The following is a 12,790-nucleotide window of genomic DNA, read 5'->3' on the forward strand; positions in this document are numbered from 1 at the left end:
ATTATTTCCGCGTAATAAGGAGGCACTTCCTTGCTGCGGCCGTGGACCCAGCTGTCAGCCTCTCCACGTACATTCCATGTCCGATGGAAGTCGTTCCTTGACCACGTTGACCACGCCGCGCCGAGAGCACCAGGGCGGTGCACGACGGCGAGGCCTAGGAAGGGGACGACGGGGAGCCGGGGAAGACGCGACAGTGGAAGCCCGCGCGGAGAGGAGTACGAGGGTTCACTGGTTCGGCTGCAGTGTGAGGCTGCCGTCGCCGCAGGGCCTGGCCAGCGGTGGGAATAGTAGGGGCGGTGAGGCCTCCGCGGCAGCACAGCCGGCCACGGGAGGCAGGAGCATGCGGCACGACCGGCGCTGCTTTGGGCGGCTGGAGCAAGAAGACCAGAGGTTGAAGAAGCACTACGGCCGTTGGATGGACATCGTATGGTCACTGGAGCTAGGATCGTTCATATTGACTAAAGTTGACAAAGGCCCCCGTCCCAGTCAACTTAGTAGGCCCACAAGTTAGCCTCCCACCATGGTGGGTCCTAGCTAGCAGGGGGAGTATTCATTTTTTTTGTGCGTAATAAGGAGGCACTTCCTTGCGTGCGAAGATATAGCTGGTGGGACTGAGTTGTCAGCGGCGGTAACGTTTTTTTGCGAAATACAGAGGCCCTTTCGGCGGGTCCCTGATGTCAGGTGGAGGAATCATTATTTTGCGCGTAATAAGGAGGCATTTCCTTGCGTGCGGCCGTGGACCCAGCTGTCGGCCTCTCCACGTACAGTCCACTTCAGATGCATGTCGGTCGTTGACCACGTTGACCAGGCCGCGCCGAGAGCACCAGGGCGGTGGACGACGGCGAGGCCTAGGAAGGGAATGACACGGAGGCAGGGAAGACTCGGCAGTTGTTTCCCACGCGGAGGGGAGTACGACTGTACGAGGGTTTACTGGTTCATCTGCCGTCGCCGGAGAATAACAGCAGGTGTGGGTGAGTAGAGGGATGGCTAGGCCAGCGATGGGAGTACAGTGGGGCGGTGAGGCCTGCGCGGCAGCAGAGCCGGCCATGGGGAGGAGGGAGCAGGCAGTCCCGCCGGCGCTTGTTTGAGCTGCTGGAGCAGGAAGAGCAGAGATTGAAGAAGCACGACGGCTGTTGGATGGCCATCCAACAGTCACTGCTTGTGCGTCAACCTTTTTTTTAGGAAAGCCTCAAATCTGTGGAAAACAACATACAGCCCATCTGCCATTATTTCTAATAATTTACAGCCCATTTGCTAATTATTAAGGTTTTTAGAGCCCATATTCTTTTTGTTAGCATTACAGCCCATATTGTGGCCACGGTTAAAAAATTATACGGAATTTTGCATATTTCGGTGCAGTCCGAACTGTTTTTAATCCTGAAATTCGACTCACATTCAAACTGATTTTAAAAATATAATGTATATCAATATAAAATCCCACAAATTCTCCACGCATAAAAATTAATGTAATTTAAAATCTCGAAATGAAAAAAAAGATATTTGAAACTAATTGCCGGTTTGATGTGTTTAAAAAATGTACAGCCCATTTCTCATTACTGATGGGCCATTTTCTCGGCCAACGGAATGAAAGCTCTCCTTGCCTTGAAAGATTTGCAGCCCAACAGGCCTGACAAAGTGACTTGGCAAATCACAAAAAAAATTGGGCTGTGGCCGTGGACCCAGCTGTCAGCCTCTCCACGTACAGTACTCTTCCGATGGAAGTCGTTCCTTGACCACGTTGACCACGCCGCGTGGAGAGCACCACGGCGGTGGACGACGGCGAGGCCTAGGAAGGGGACGACGCGGAGCCGGGGAAGATGCGGCAGTGGAAGCCCGCGCGGAGAGGAGTACGAGGGTTCACTGGTTCGGCTGCGGTGTGAGGCTGCCGTCGCCGCAGGGTCTGGCCAGCGGTGGGAATAGTAGGGGGCGGTGAGGCCTCCGCGGCGGCACAGCCGGCCACGGGAGGCAGGAGCATGCGGCACGACCGGCGCTGCTTTGGGCGGCTGGAGCAAGAAGACTAGAGGTTGAAGAAGCACTACGGCCGTTGGATGGACATCGTATGGTCACTGGAGCTAGAATCGTTCATATTGACTAAGTTGACAAAGCGCTTCGTCCCCGTCAACTTAGTAGGCCCACAAGTCAGCCTCCCACCAAGGTGGGTCCCAGCTAGCCGGGGGAGTATTCATTTTTTCTGCGTAATAAGGAGGCACTTCCGGTGGGTCCGAGCTGACAGCAGGGGGAACGTTTTTTCGCGAAATACGGTGGCCCGTCAGGTGGGTCCCAGCAGTGAGGGGGCAAACATTTTTTTCGCAAAATACGGTGGCCCGTCCAGTGGGTCCCTGCGGTCAGTTGGAGGAATCATTATTTTCCGCGTAATAAGGAGGCACTTACTTGCTGCAACCGTGGACCTAGCTGAGACTCTCCACGTACAGTATACTTCTGATGGAAGTCGTTCCTTGACCACGTTGACCTCGCCGCGTTCCGTTGCATGCATGCGTCCATGGGCGTGGTGCATCCCCACTGTCAGCCTCTCACGTACAGTCATCTTCCGATGAATCTCGGTTGTTGACCACGTTGACCACACCGTGCCAAGCGCACCCAGACTGGAACGACCCGGAGATGGGGAAGACGGGGCAGTGGATTCGTAGATGGAGAGGAATGGGAAACTTCACTGGTTCGGGTGCGCGGCAGCACAGCCGCGGTGCCGCCCATGGGAGACAGGAGCAAGAACAGAGGTTGAAGAAGGAGCACGGCTGTTGGATTAACATCCAACGGTCCAGCTGCTAGAATCATTTGTTGATTAAGTTGACAAAGCCGTGCGTACACGTCCGCTTAGTAGGCCCACAAGTCAGTCACCAAATCTGACGGGTCCCAGCTGTCAATGGGATGAATAATTTTTTTCGCAAAACAAGGAGGCACTTCCTTCCGTGCGAAGATACAACCGGTGGGTCCCAGCTGTCAGGTGGAGGAAACATTTTTTCAGCTTAATAAGGAGGCACTTTCCTTGCGTGCGACCATGGACCTCGTGGGTCCCAGCCGTCAGGCTCTCCACGTACAGTCCTCTTCCGATGACTCTCGTTTGTTGACCACGCCGCACCGAACGCAGCGAGGCGATGGACGACGGCGAGGCCCCGGATGAGAACAACTCGGAGATGGGAAAACGCGGTAGTGGAGTCGCAGATTGAGAGGAGGAGAAGGGTTATAACTGGTTCTGTTGCGGCGTGGGGCTATAGTCTGTGGAGAATAACAGGAGGTGTCAAGGGGTGGAGGGATAGCCTGACCAGCGGTGGGGTAGCGCTTCGTAGCGATGCATGCTAAGCAGAGCCGCTAGCCGCCGGAGGCCGGACCAGGCGGTCCCGGCGACGCTGGAGGAAGAAGACAAGAGATTGAAGGTGCATGCCGGCCGTTGGATATAAATCCAATGGCTGTGGATGACACAATCATTTGTTGACCAAGTTGACAACGCCCTGCGTAGGCTTCGACCTATTGGCCCACATGTCAGCCTGCAAAAATGTGGCATATATTTAACCCATGTTTTCTAGAATGTACAGTCCATTTGCTGGGCTGGGTGAACAAATAATTTCACGTCAATCAAGCCCATTTATATTTTCTAAGAAAACCCAGCCCATTTGCACTTCCTTGAAATACACGTATTAGGTGGGCTCGTTATATATATAATGTTATGTTAGAAGGAGCAATTAATATCAAAGAATAAACCGGAGAGGCACATTATATATATATAATTAAGAAATTAGCGAGTTATTGCTCAAAATAAAAATGAGCGCGTTATTATTAAATTGGTCCTTAAAATCTTCGCAAGCTTTTGTATGCAATCACCAGGATTTTCCTTGCCTGTGAGTCAAAAACAACCAGGATTTTCCTTGCCAACTTCCGTTAAACATTTACTTTTATAAGTTAATAACACGTGGGATGTTTTTATAATGTATATATAAGTCTCTATAAAATATACGATAATAGTAATAATATAAATATATATAATGTGGTTAGAAGGGAAAACATAAATTGGACACAACATTACTTTTATAAGATACCTGCGTTTTATACCCCACAGTAGGCATACTAACAAGTTCACACACAAATACAATAGAAAAGGTAAACATTTATATCAAACTCAGGTTTACAGGGCACGTTCATATTCATAGCCAACATTCACTATCAACAACTTAAAAGATTCATATATACACAAGCTCAGCATATCTATGCATCCAAATAATTGATAGATCACACGACAATATTCATATATAATTCACAAAAAGATTCAGATATACACATGTTCAGTATGTTTATGCATCCAAATGATTGAGATCACAGCCAATATGATCCATGGACGAACTTTAATTACCTAGGGTACAGACTGGTAAATGGTGTTCAATCGGAGGTACTTCTTGCTAAAATTATTTCTTGTACGAGTAAACTTTCGAGTACATAAGATGCAACACAGACAATCTGAACTTTGCTTGTAGGTTTATCCTCAAATAGTGGCCTCGTGCCAAGGGAGGTTTGAGCAACTTGGCCACTACTTTCATCCAACTAGTTTACTGGCTCATCTTTGGTCCTGTATCTCGCCAAAATTCTACATTGCAGACAAGAAAGGAGGCGGTTGAGAAAATGAACCACCCAAATTTTTTGTGCAGTTCAACTGAAATGGAGCATCCTTGGCGTGCAGACTGATTAAGTGCCAGATGAATATACGCGTCAACCAACTTGTCTGGAATCTTTAGACTCCATGCCATATAGTTCGCTACCATATGTGCCGATAACCAAAAGGCACAAGTTGGGACCAAAGACTGGACTGCGTTTTTCTGGGCTATGCACCAAGCAATATTTTTGGCATTCACTCTCCTAATACTTGGAGTTTGACAATTGGTTGACGCCGGTTGATACTCGAATGAATATAGGCACTTCTTGTCAACATCGATGCTTGTCTCAGTGAACTTTGGAGTACATAGCAGCAGCATAAGTACCTGTCCATCTGATCATTTTGTGCAGTTCTACTGAAATCACCCGATGTAATGATTCCCCTGTGAGTTCAGGCTCCAAATTACTCCTTTATGAAATCGGCAAACAGTAGCACAATACCAAATTACCAATACATATGACAGGCACAATAATCAGGATAAAGACCAGTACCAACCTGTGTGAGGTAGCATATCAATTACTATTTCCTTTGACTGGAAGCCGAGATAAGCCAAGCGACTGACAGCAAAGGAAGAAAGCAAGCGGAGATTAGCGACTGACAGGAAAGGACGGAAGCTGTCGAGGCAATGAAGCACCCAAAGTTTTTGTGCAGTTCCACCAAAATCGAGCATCCCTGTTGGCACATATATTGAGAGAGTGAGATTACTGTAATAGTGGGACTAGTTGATGAAACATACACTAACAAATAGAAGCACCCTCATTATCTTAATGGGTAAAGTTAGCAACATAGTAGTCTTGCTTAAAGAGCGGTATTAGTTTATTTAATCAGTGCCAATTAGCTCAACTCAACACTCAAAGCATTGCCATTTATCATAGGTTGCAAAACTTTAACGTGCAAAGATAAAGGAGTTTCTCATGACAGTAGCACGATACAAATAGAGATGACAGCAAACTAATATGGATGAAGGCCTTAGGCCCGTACCAACATGAGAAAAAAAGCTTATTCATGTAGTCCCATAAGAGATGATAAAGCACTCACTGGAATCACACAATAGTATATATTTTTGTGCACTTCAAATGTATGGTTGAAATCACTCTTGTTTACCAGTGCTGAGATTATATCGAAAGATTATCAAGAACTTCCAGCAGAGTTAAAGCACTGGCTGGGATACAGTTCATTGTATTGTCTTGCGTAGTTCCACTAAAATGTATGATTGGCACAACATGATCCCTGTTTGCACAAGTAGGAACAAGGTGAAACCTTCATTAGCTCAGTGAGAAAGGATAGGAAGACATTAGCATATTACTCAAACAGTAGCATCAAATTCATGATGGACAATACGCAAAACATTGCCTCATTGAACCAATGGCAATAAATTGACATGCAAAACAATAGCACTATTATGTCATGACACTAATAATATTCCCTCCCTGCTCCACCACATGATTCACCTCCATAGACAAACATACACACGTACATGATTCAGCATAGGGTCCTACTAAAGATTTTTTTTAACTCCAACAGGAAAATTAGGCAGTAATAAATTAGTGGTACTTAAGTACTCCTAATTAATTAAGTGAGACAACAGAAGTGGAAGGCCTCCCTGGAGGATCGTCTCACATGTAAGGTAGTCGTTGCCGGAGCCCTTGAATGGCCTCGACTGAGGCCTCTGGCTTCAGCAAGATCGCCTTGGCACTGTTTATTCTTCTTCTTCTTCCTCTTCGTGCTCTGTTTCTCTTTCTCCTCACCAGTTGGTGAAACCAAGTACATGATTGGCCTTCTAATTCAGAATTGGTTTTATCAGTGAGGGAGTACAAGTGTACTAGTAAAAAACAACATTATTTTCTCATGGCAGTCGGAAAATAGAGATGAACACATGCATTAAATATCATTCTTACCTAAAGGAAGGTTATGGCGCCAATATGGATGATGAGGATTGGAACACAGATCTCCCTTTGTGCAGTTCCACCAAAATGATCCAACTGTTCCATTCTGACATTCCAGTTAAACAGCACAAAAGTCACTTCTGAACGGAGGGTGCACCAGCAGTCCAGCACCATGTACGTAAACAGGGGCATAAAGTCGTGATTCATAGTTTGTTGCCCCGAGAAACAAACATCCAAGAAACATATCTGGGTTGGTTCCATTTTTGTTCACTCTAGCCACCTACTCCTATGTGTGGATAGCAAATCTAGTCCTGGTCATACCATTGTGTACAACGTTACCCATATATTTCCCTTTTCGACCAAGAGACCGGTTGGATGGCCAGTCTGTACTACTTTCACTCCCTTTCCTTCCTATTTGTACCAAGTCCGATGTACTCCCTCCGTTCGGAATTACTTGTCGCAGAAATGGATGTATCTAGATGTATTTTAGTTCTAGATACATCCATTTCCGAGACAAATAATTATGAACGGAGGGAGTACATACTAAATTCCCCCACCCCCACTTTATTTCTTGTTTGAACCAAGTACTCCCTCCGTCCGGAATTACTTGCCATCAAAATGGATGTGTCTAGAACTAAAATACATCTAGATACATCCATTTCAATGACAAGTATTTTCGGACGGAGGGAGTACAAGATTCGACTCCATGAAGTAGCTTTACCTCTAACAATAGAAGAAAAAAAATATGTGACATTGGACCATCCGATCGAGAGGGGCTGAGAGGTAGAAAGTGATGCACATGCAGCGACGTAGTGAGCTGGGGAAGTAGAGCTAAGGCGGTTTCGAACGAAGATATACCTGAAGGTCGTCGGGATGTGGATAGGTGGGCGGCGGGAGGCCGGATCCGCCCACAGGCAACGACGAAGGGATCGGAGGACCTCCCGCGCCGACGCTCGGCCAGAGATAACGGTGCGGCCGGCAGTGGGTCTCCTCCCTCGCTGTCAACGACGGCCTAAATGCTGCCCCTCCTCCCCTTCACCGGCGGAGGGGGATACGTCTGGATCTGTAACCAACGGTGAGGATAGAAAGCCAGTGTTTTTTTAAGGGAGAAAGATAGTGTTACTACCCCTATCTTGTTTAGATCTGGAGAGGATGAGAGTGTGTGAATAGAGCAACCCTAGCAAGCAAGCGTGGAGGCTCCGGCCTATATATACGTAGTGGGGTAGTCTTCCTTTTTCACTCCATCAAAACAGTCGTTTAAAATTGTGTACTACTACATGCCAGGTCGCGGTTTTTTTAGTTGTTGATTGTTTTAAGATAGCTACCCGCTTGTTCCAAGTGGTGTTACGGTGTGCCAGGTCGCACTTTGTATCGTTCAAGTCTGGTACTACAAGTCCCTCCATTAAATGAACAACCAACCCCTCGTAAAAATTGTGAACAAGCCCACGGCTAAAATTAGCGGAAACGTGGGTTGCCCCAACATGCATTATTATTTATATTTTCTACTCCCTCGGTTCCTAAATACAAGTCTTTTTTATAAGCCACACCTAAGACAAGAATTTTTTTATTAGCAGTGAACCCCACATGTCATAGACACAAAAACAGTGGCAAGATTCCCTTAGGCAAGCCAAAGTGTGTCTAACAATTTGAGAAACTCAGATTAGGCAAGTGTGGCAAGTGTGGGAAAAATAATGTGGCAACATAAGACAAACATAGTCACAATCCAAACAGCCCCGTAATTTTTTGTGACATGCATGAAAATTTGGTTAGATAAAGTTATAGTCAAAATTTGGCAAGGTGCATCAAATCAACACATGCAAGTATCAAAAGGAAAGTCACGGCATGCATGCATGCGTTGTACTCCCTCCATTTCCAAATATAAGTATTTTTAGAGATTGCAACAAGTGACCACATACGAAGCAGAATATGTCTACTCCTACATACGAAGTAGCCCATTTTAAATGTGTAAAAAGACTTATCTCGAGTGCAGTGCTTTGATGTGTCGCGTCAACTCGTACAAGACCGAGAAATTTGATTACTACAACGCCCTCTCCCTCGCGGACTGAGCTCCGGTGCTTTAACTGCACCTGCCTTTGGCTGCATGACAGGAGGGCCAACCACCTGTTGGGCCCACCTGTCATAGACGCAAAGGCAGGAGCAGTAAGTAGAAGCTTTCGCTACACGCTATCCCTCCCGCACGAGGTGGACGGACATGCAGCAGTGGATTCGATACTGTAGAAGTAGGAGTAACATCATTGTTCGTCTTCTCGAAGAGGCGAAGAGCCAAGCGCAACCCGAACGTGGCAGTTGTGAACGCTCGCGTGGTGCGGTTCCTTGGAGTACTAGCCAGGCTCTTGCATGAGACAAAATTGTTATTGTTTAACAATTAAACTCCATTATCCATTGGTTGATACTCATTCTGCATAGGTCCACGCGCTTAGCACCGTTTCCTCCTAGGGTCACCAATGTTTATTTGCTAATTAATAGCATTGCATGCAATGAACTAGCCATTGCAAGTCATTAAAAGCATGCACACCTCTCATCTCTTATTGGTTGATATGTCAAGAAAAAAGAAAGAAGGTAGAAGTTAATGCACCGCGCCTAAGTGTTTTGGGACTATTTGGTTTTTGTAAGATGACTTACACACCTAGACGGAGGGAGTAGTATAGCCCTGTAAACCGGAAAGGAGTGTTTGCCTTTCTAGAGATTTCAACAAGTGACTAGACTACACCGTGTGCAGTACTCCCTCCCTTCCGGTTTATAGGGCTCAAATCTCAAATCTCATGAACCAAGGCATTTTGCGATTGGAGGAATGTGTCTCATACTTTACAAAACTACCCTAATTAAACTCATGCATTAATTACGTAGTTCTCTCGTTTTCCTCTCCGCCTTGGTCGCGGTGCACAATATTGAGCACTCCTATATGACTAGCTGCTCTATCTACATGCGGGACATTTCAAAGCATCCGGGCCCGCGTGCCATCCACCAAATCACAGTGAGGTGCTACAGTCGAGACTCACCTGTCACCCCGGTGTGGCCGTCATGACCCGTCATATCACAAAACCCACACCTTTACCAGCAGTGGTAAGGTGGCCTCCAAGTTGGATTGGACGAAGCAACCATCATTTCACTGGAACGCTCGTTCAAGCCCTTTCTTCCCTTTCTTGAAGAAAACCTCACTCTAGGCTACTCACTTCTGCCATTTTTCTTCTGTACCGACGAAGGAAAGGTGGGCAAATCAGTTATGCTGCTATATTTTCATTCCAAGAATCTTCTTTTTGTGAAGCACCGACCGATTCTCACATCCTATTCTTTTCCCGTTTTCATTGCGATTGTGGTTTCCTTTCGATTGCTTTTTGTTTGTCAGTTCATTGATGGATCCTGGAGCACTAGGCAAAGAGTTGCCGGCGGACAACCCACTGGAGACAGTGATCTCCAGGAAGCGAGCACCGACCAACGAGTTGACCATGTTGGCGGCCAACCCATGGAGACGAAGAACTCCAAGAAACAAGCACTGGCCAAAGAGTTGAGGACGTTGGCGGACGAACTCCTCAAAGAAAGTTGGAATAATAGCAAGGGCCCCACCGTGTCTACCCCAGGAACTCTGATTGCCACCTATGTGAGGCTCAAGACCGAGTTTGAGGAGATAGTCACCGTTGAGAGGCAGTATTCCCCTGGCAAGGTGATGGCCCCCATCGAGGACGAGGAGATGGCCCCCGGAGGGATGAGATCCCCCGGTGAGCTGCACAAGGTAAAAAAATAATGGCTTATTACCATAGTTGTGGTTTTTGATTATTTGCAATGTGCTTGCTAATATGTTAGGGTTGTGCAGGTGCCGGTGGACGTCCTTGATGACTCCGATGTCGTGGCCCGTCCTGTTGGCATCGCCCCAGAGATCGATTCCGATGCCGCTGTCCATCCTGTGGACATCGCCCCAGAGATCGATTCCGATGTCGCGGTCAGTCCTATGGACATCGCCCAGAAATCGATTCCCATGCCGCTGTCCGTGCTGTGGTCATTGCCCGAGAGATCGATGACAAGAAATAGTTGGTCGCGCTAATCCTTCAGGGTAGTTTGCATTGCCCTGTGTTTAATTACCAGAACGATGCGTGTTATCAAACCATCTTAGGGCTAGTGCACTGTCTTGTGTGGGCGGATCTTGCTACTTTTTTTTGATAGTGAATCATGCGATGAATCATGCGAACCCTCTCCGAGTGATGGAAACAGATGTATCCTCACCAGCTTTTGATGTAATATATGGCATGCTTAGATGTAAGTTTGAACTATTTATCATATCAGCAGGGCTTGTTTGATGATTCTTGGTGTTAGTAGGCTAGCTACTGTGCGAGCTATAGTACTTGCAAAACACTCACCGAAGAGAAACGTTGGGGCTGATGAGCTCGTGGTACGCTTATACTTATCCCTCGTCGATCGACCAATAGCCCTAGCTCCTAAAATTGTAGGCTTAGCGATCAATCTGACAATAGTCGACATACATTCATGCCTCATTTGGTTCATAGGGTAGGAAAATCGTAGCAAAAGTACAGAGAACGTGCAACACAAAATCATAGTAGTGCAGAGACATACTCCCTCCGTTCCAAAATAGATGACCTAGGCGGGCTAGTTTGGCCTAGTGGGTTTCAGTGATATGACGTGGTACAGTGCCGTCCAGTCTTCGCGTGTGGTAGCAGTATTGCGGGTACAGTAAGTTTTCTTGAAGAAGCGGAATTCAACGAAGTCATGATGGTTCCTTCGTCCGAACAACTTACAGTGGGAAAGGTTGGGCCTGCGATACGACCGGGGTAGACCAGGATAATTTTGTGCATGGCAGGTGGACGAGGATGGTCGACGTCCCACATGTCGGCGAATGAAAGTATTCTTTCCGATATAGAGGACGAGCAACGAGTATTCATTGTTTATTTTTGATGAAAGCTATTGTCTCCACTGTTACAACGGAGGAGTATGAAACACGGCAGCCCAATGAACTTGGCATGTGCACCACTCCCTCCTTCCTCATGTAATGCCCAGGTTATAGCTTTTTCTCACTTTCTCTCTATCTATTTCCTCTCAAATGTTTTTTAACTTTCTTTTTTTAAGACACAATTGTTTTTTATGCCTTTTTTAGAATTATTATTTTTATACCTAGGAGCACGTGTAGAGACGGGCTCTTGCAGAGCCCACTCCTTGACTTTGTCAATGCCTCTCTCTCCTCCACATAAGGAGTACTACTTGCTATGCATGCATGCGGCGGGCAGCTGCCGTCTTGAGGGGCCAGGGCGGTGAGAGCGGGCTCCGGAAGCGGTCCGGACTCCAGCATGGCCCACCTCACATTATCACCATATATTTCTTGGAGTCCGTGCGAGGCGGGCGGGCGATCTCTTCTCCCTCCCCCGTTTCTCTCTTCTCAGCCAATGCCCGCCGAGCGATTAGATTTCAGCTATCGATGGCTTATTCAATTACGGTCCCACATGTCAGTGAAATTGCAAGACAACGCGTGTCCCCTCTGGTGAGCGGCGTGCGAGCCGGACTGTCGGGGTTGCGACGCGTACGAGTCGTAAGTGTGCCGCCTTTTCCTTTAGAACTTGCAAAGCATAACATTTTCGCGCGATCGATGGATAGAAATCCAGAACAAAATGATGAGGGCGGTGCTTTCCCGCTCGTTAGGCGGGCTAGTTCGAGTGATATGACGTGCTACAGTGCCGTCCACTTGCTCCATTTTTATGTAAGCAAGAGTTTACACTCTTACGCGGGAGGAGTGCGAAACACCGCGGATCTGATTTTGATCGAGGGATAACTGTTCCCTGCCAAATAATGGAGGATTGTTAGCGATTATAGCATGATAGTTAGGGCATCTCCAGCGCTGGCCCACAAATTTACACCGGCATCTGTCCGAGGACACTGATGGATGCCATCCGATGCTGCCCGCATACCTTTCGACAACTATATGAACTAACCGGACGAAATTCGTGCAAACAAAGCAAATTTCAAATTAACCGGATGAAATCCATTACATTTCGAAAACTTTTCCTACAAACTGGACGAAATTCATTACATATTTCGCACAAACTGTACTAAAACCTACTGTAAACCTAATCTAAACGATCGCCGGCGCCCGACCACCATGTCCGGCCATGAACCCGAGAAAGCCGGCCATTGCCTTTGCCTCCTCCTCATCCGCCTCGATAACCTCCTCCTCCAGAGCGGCGGCGACCTACCGTGTACTACTCTTCCTCGCTGCCGGCTG

Source organism: Triticum aestivum, chromosome 2D (genome assembly GCF_018294505.1).
Source record: "Triticum aestivum cultivar Chinese Spring chromosome 2D, IWGSC CS RefSeq v2.1, whole genome shotgun sequence".
NCBI classification, from domain to species: Eukaryota; Viridiplantae; Streptophyta; class Magnoliopsida; order Poales; family Poaceae; genus Triticum; species Triticum aestivum.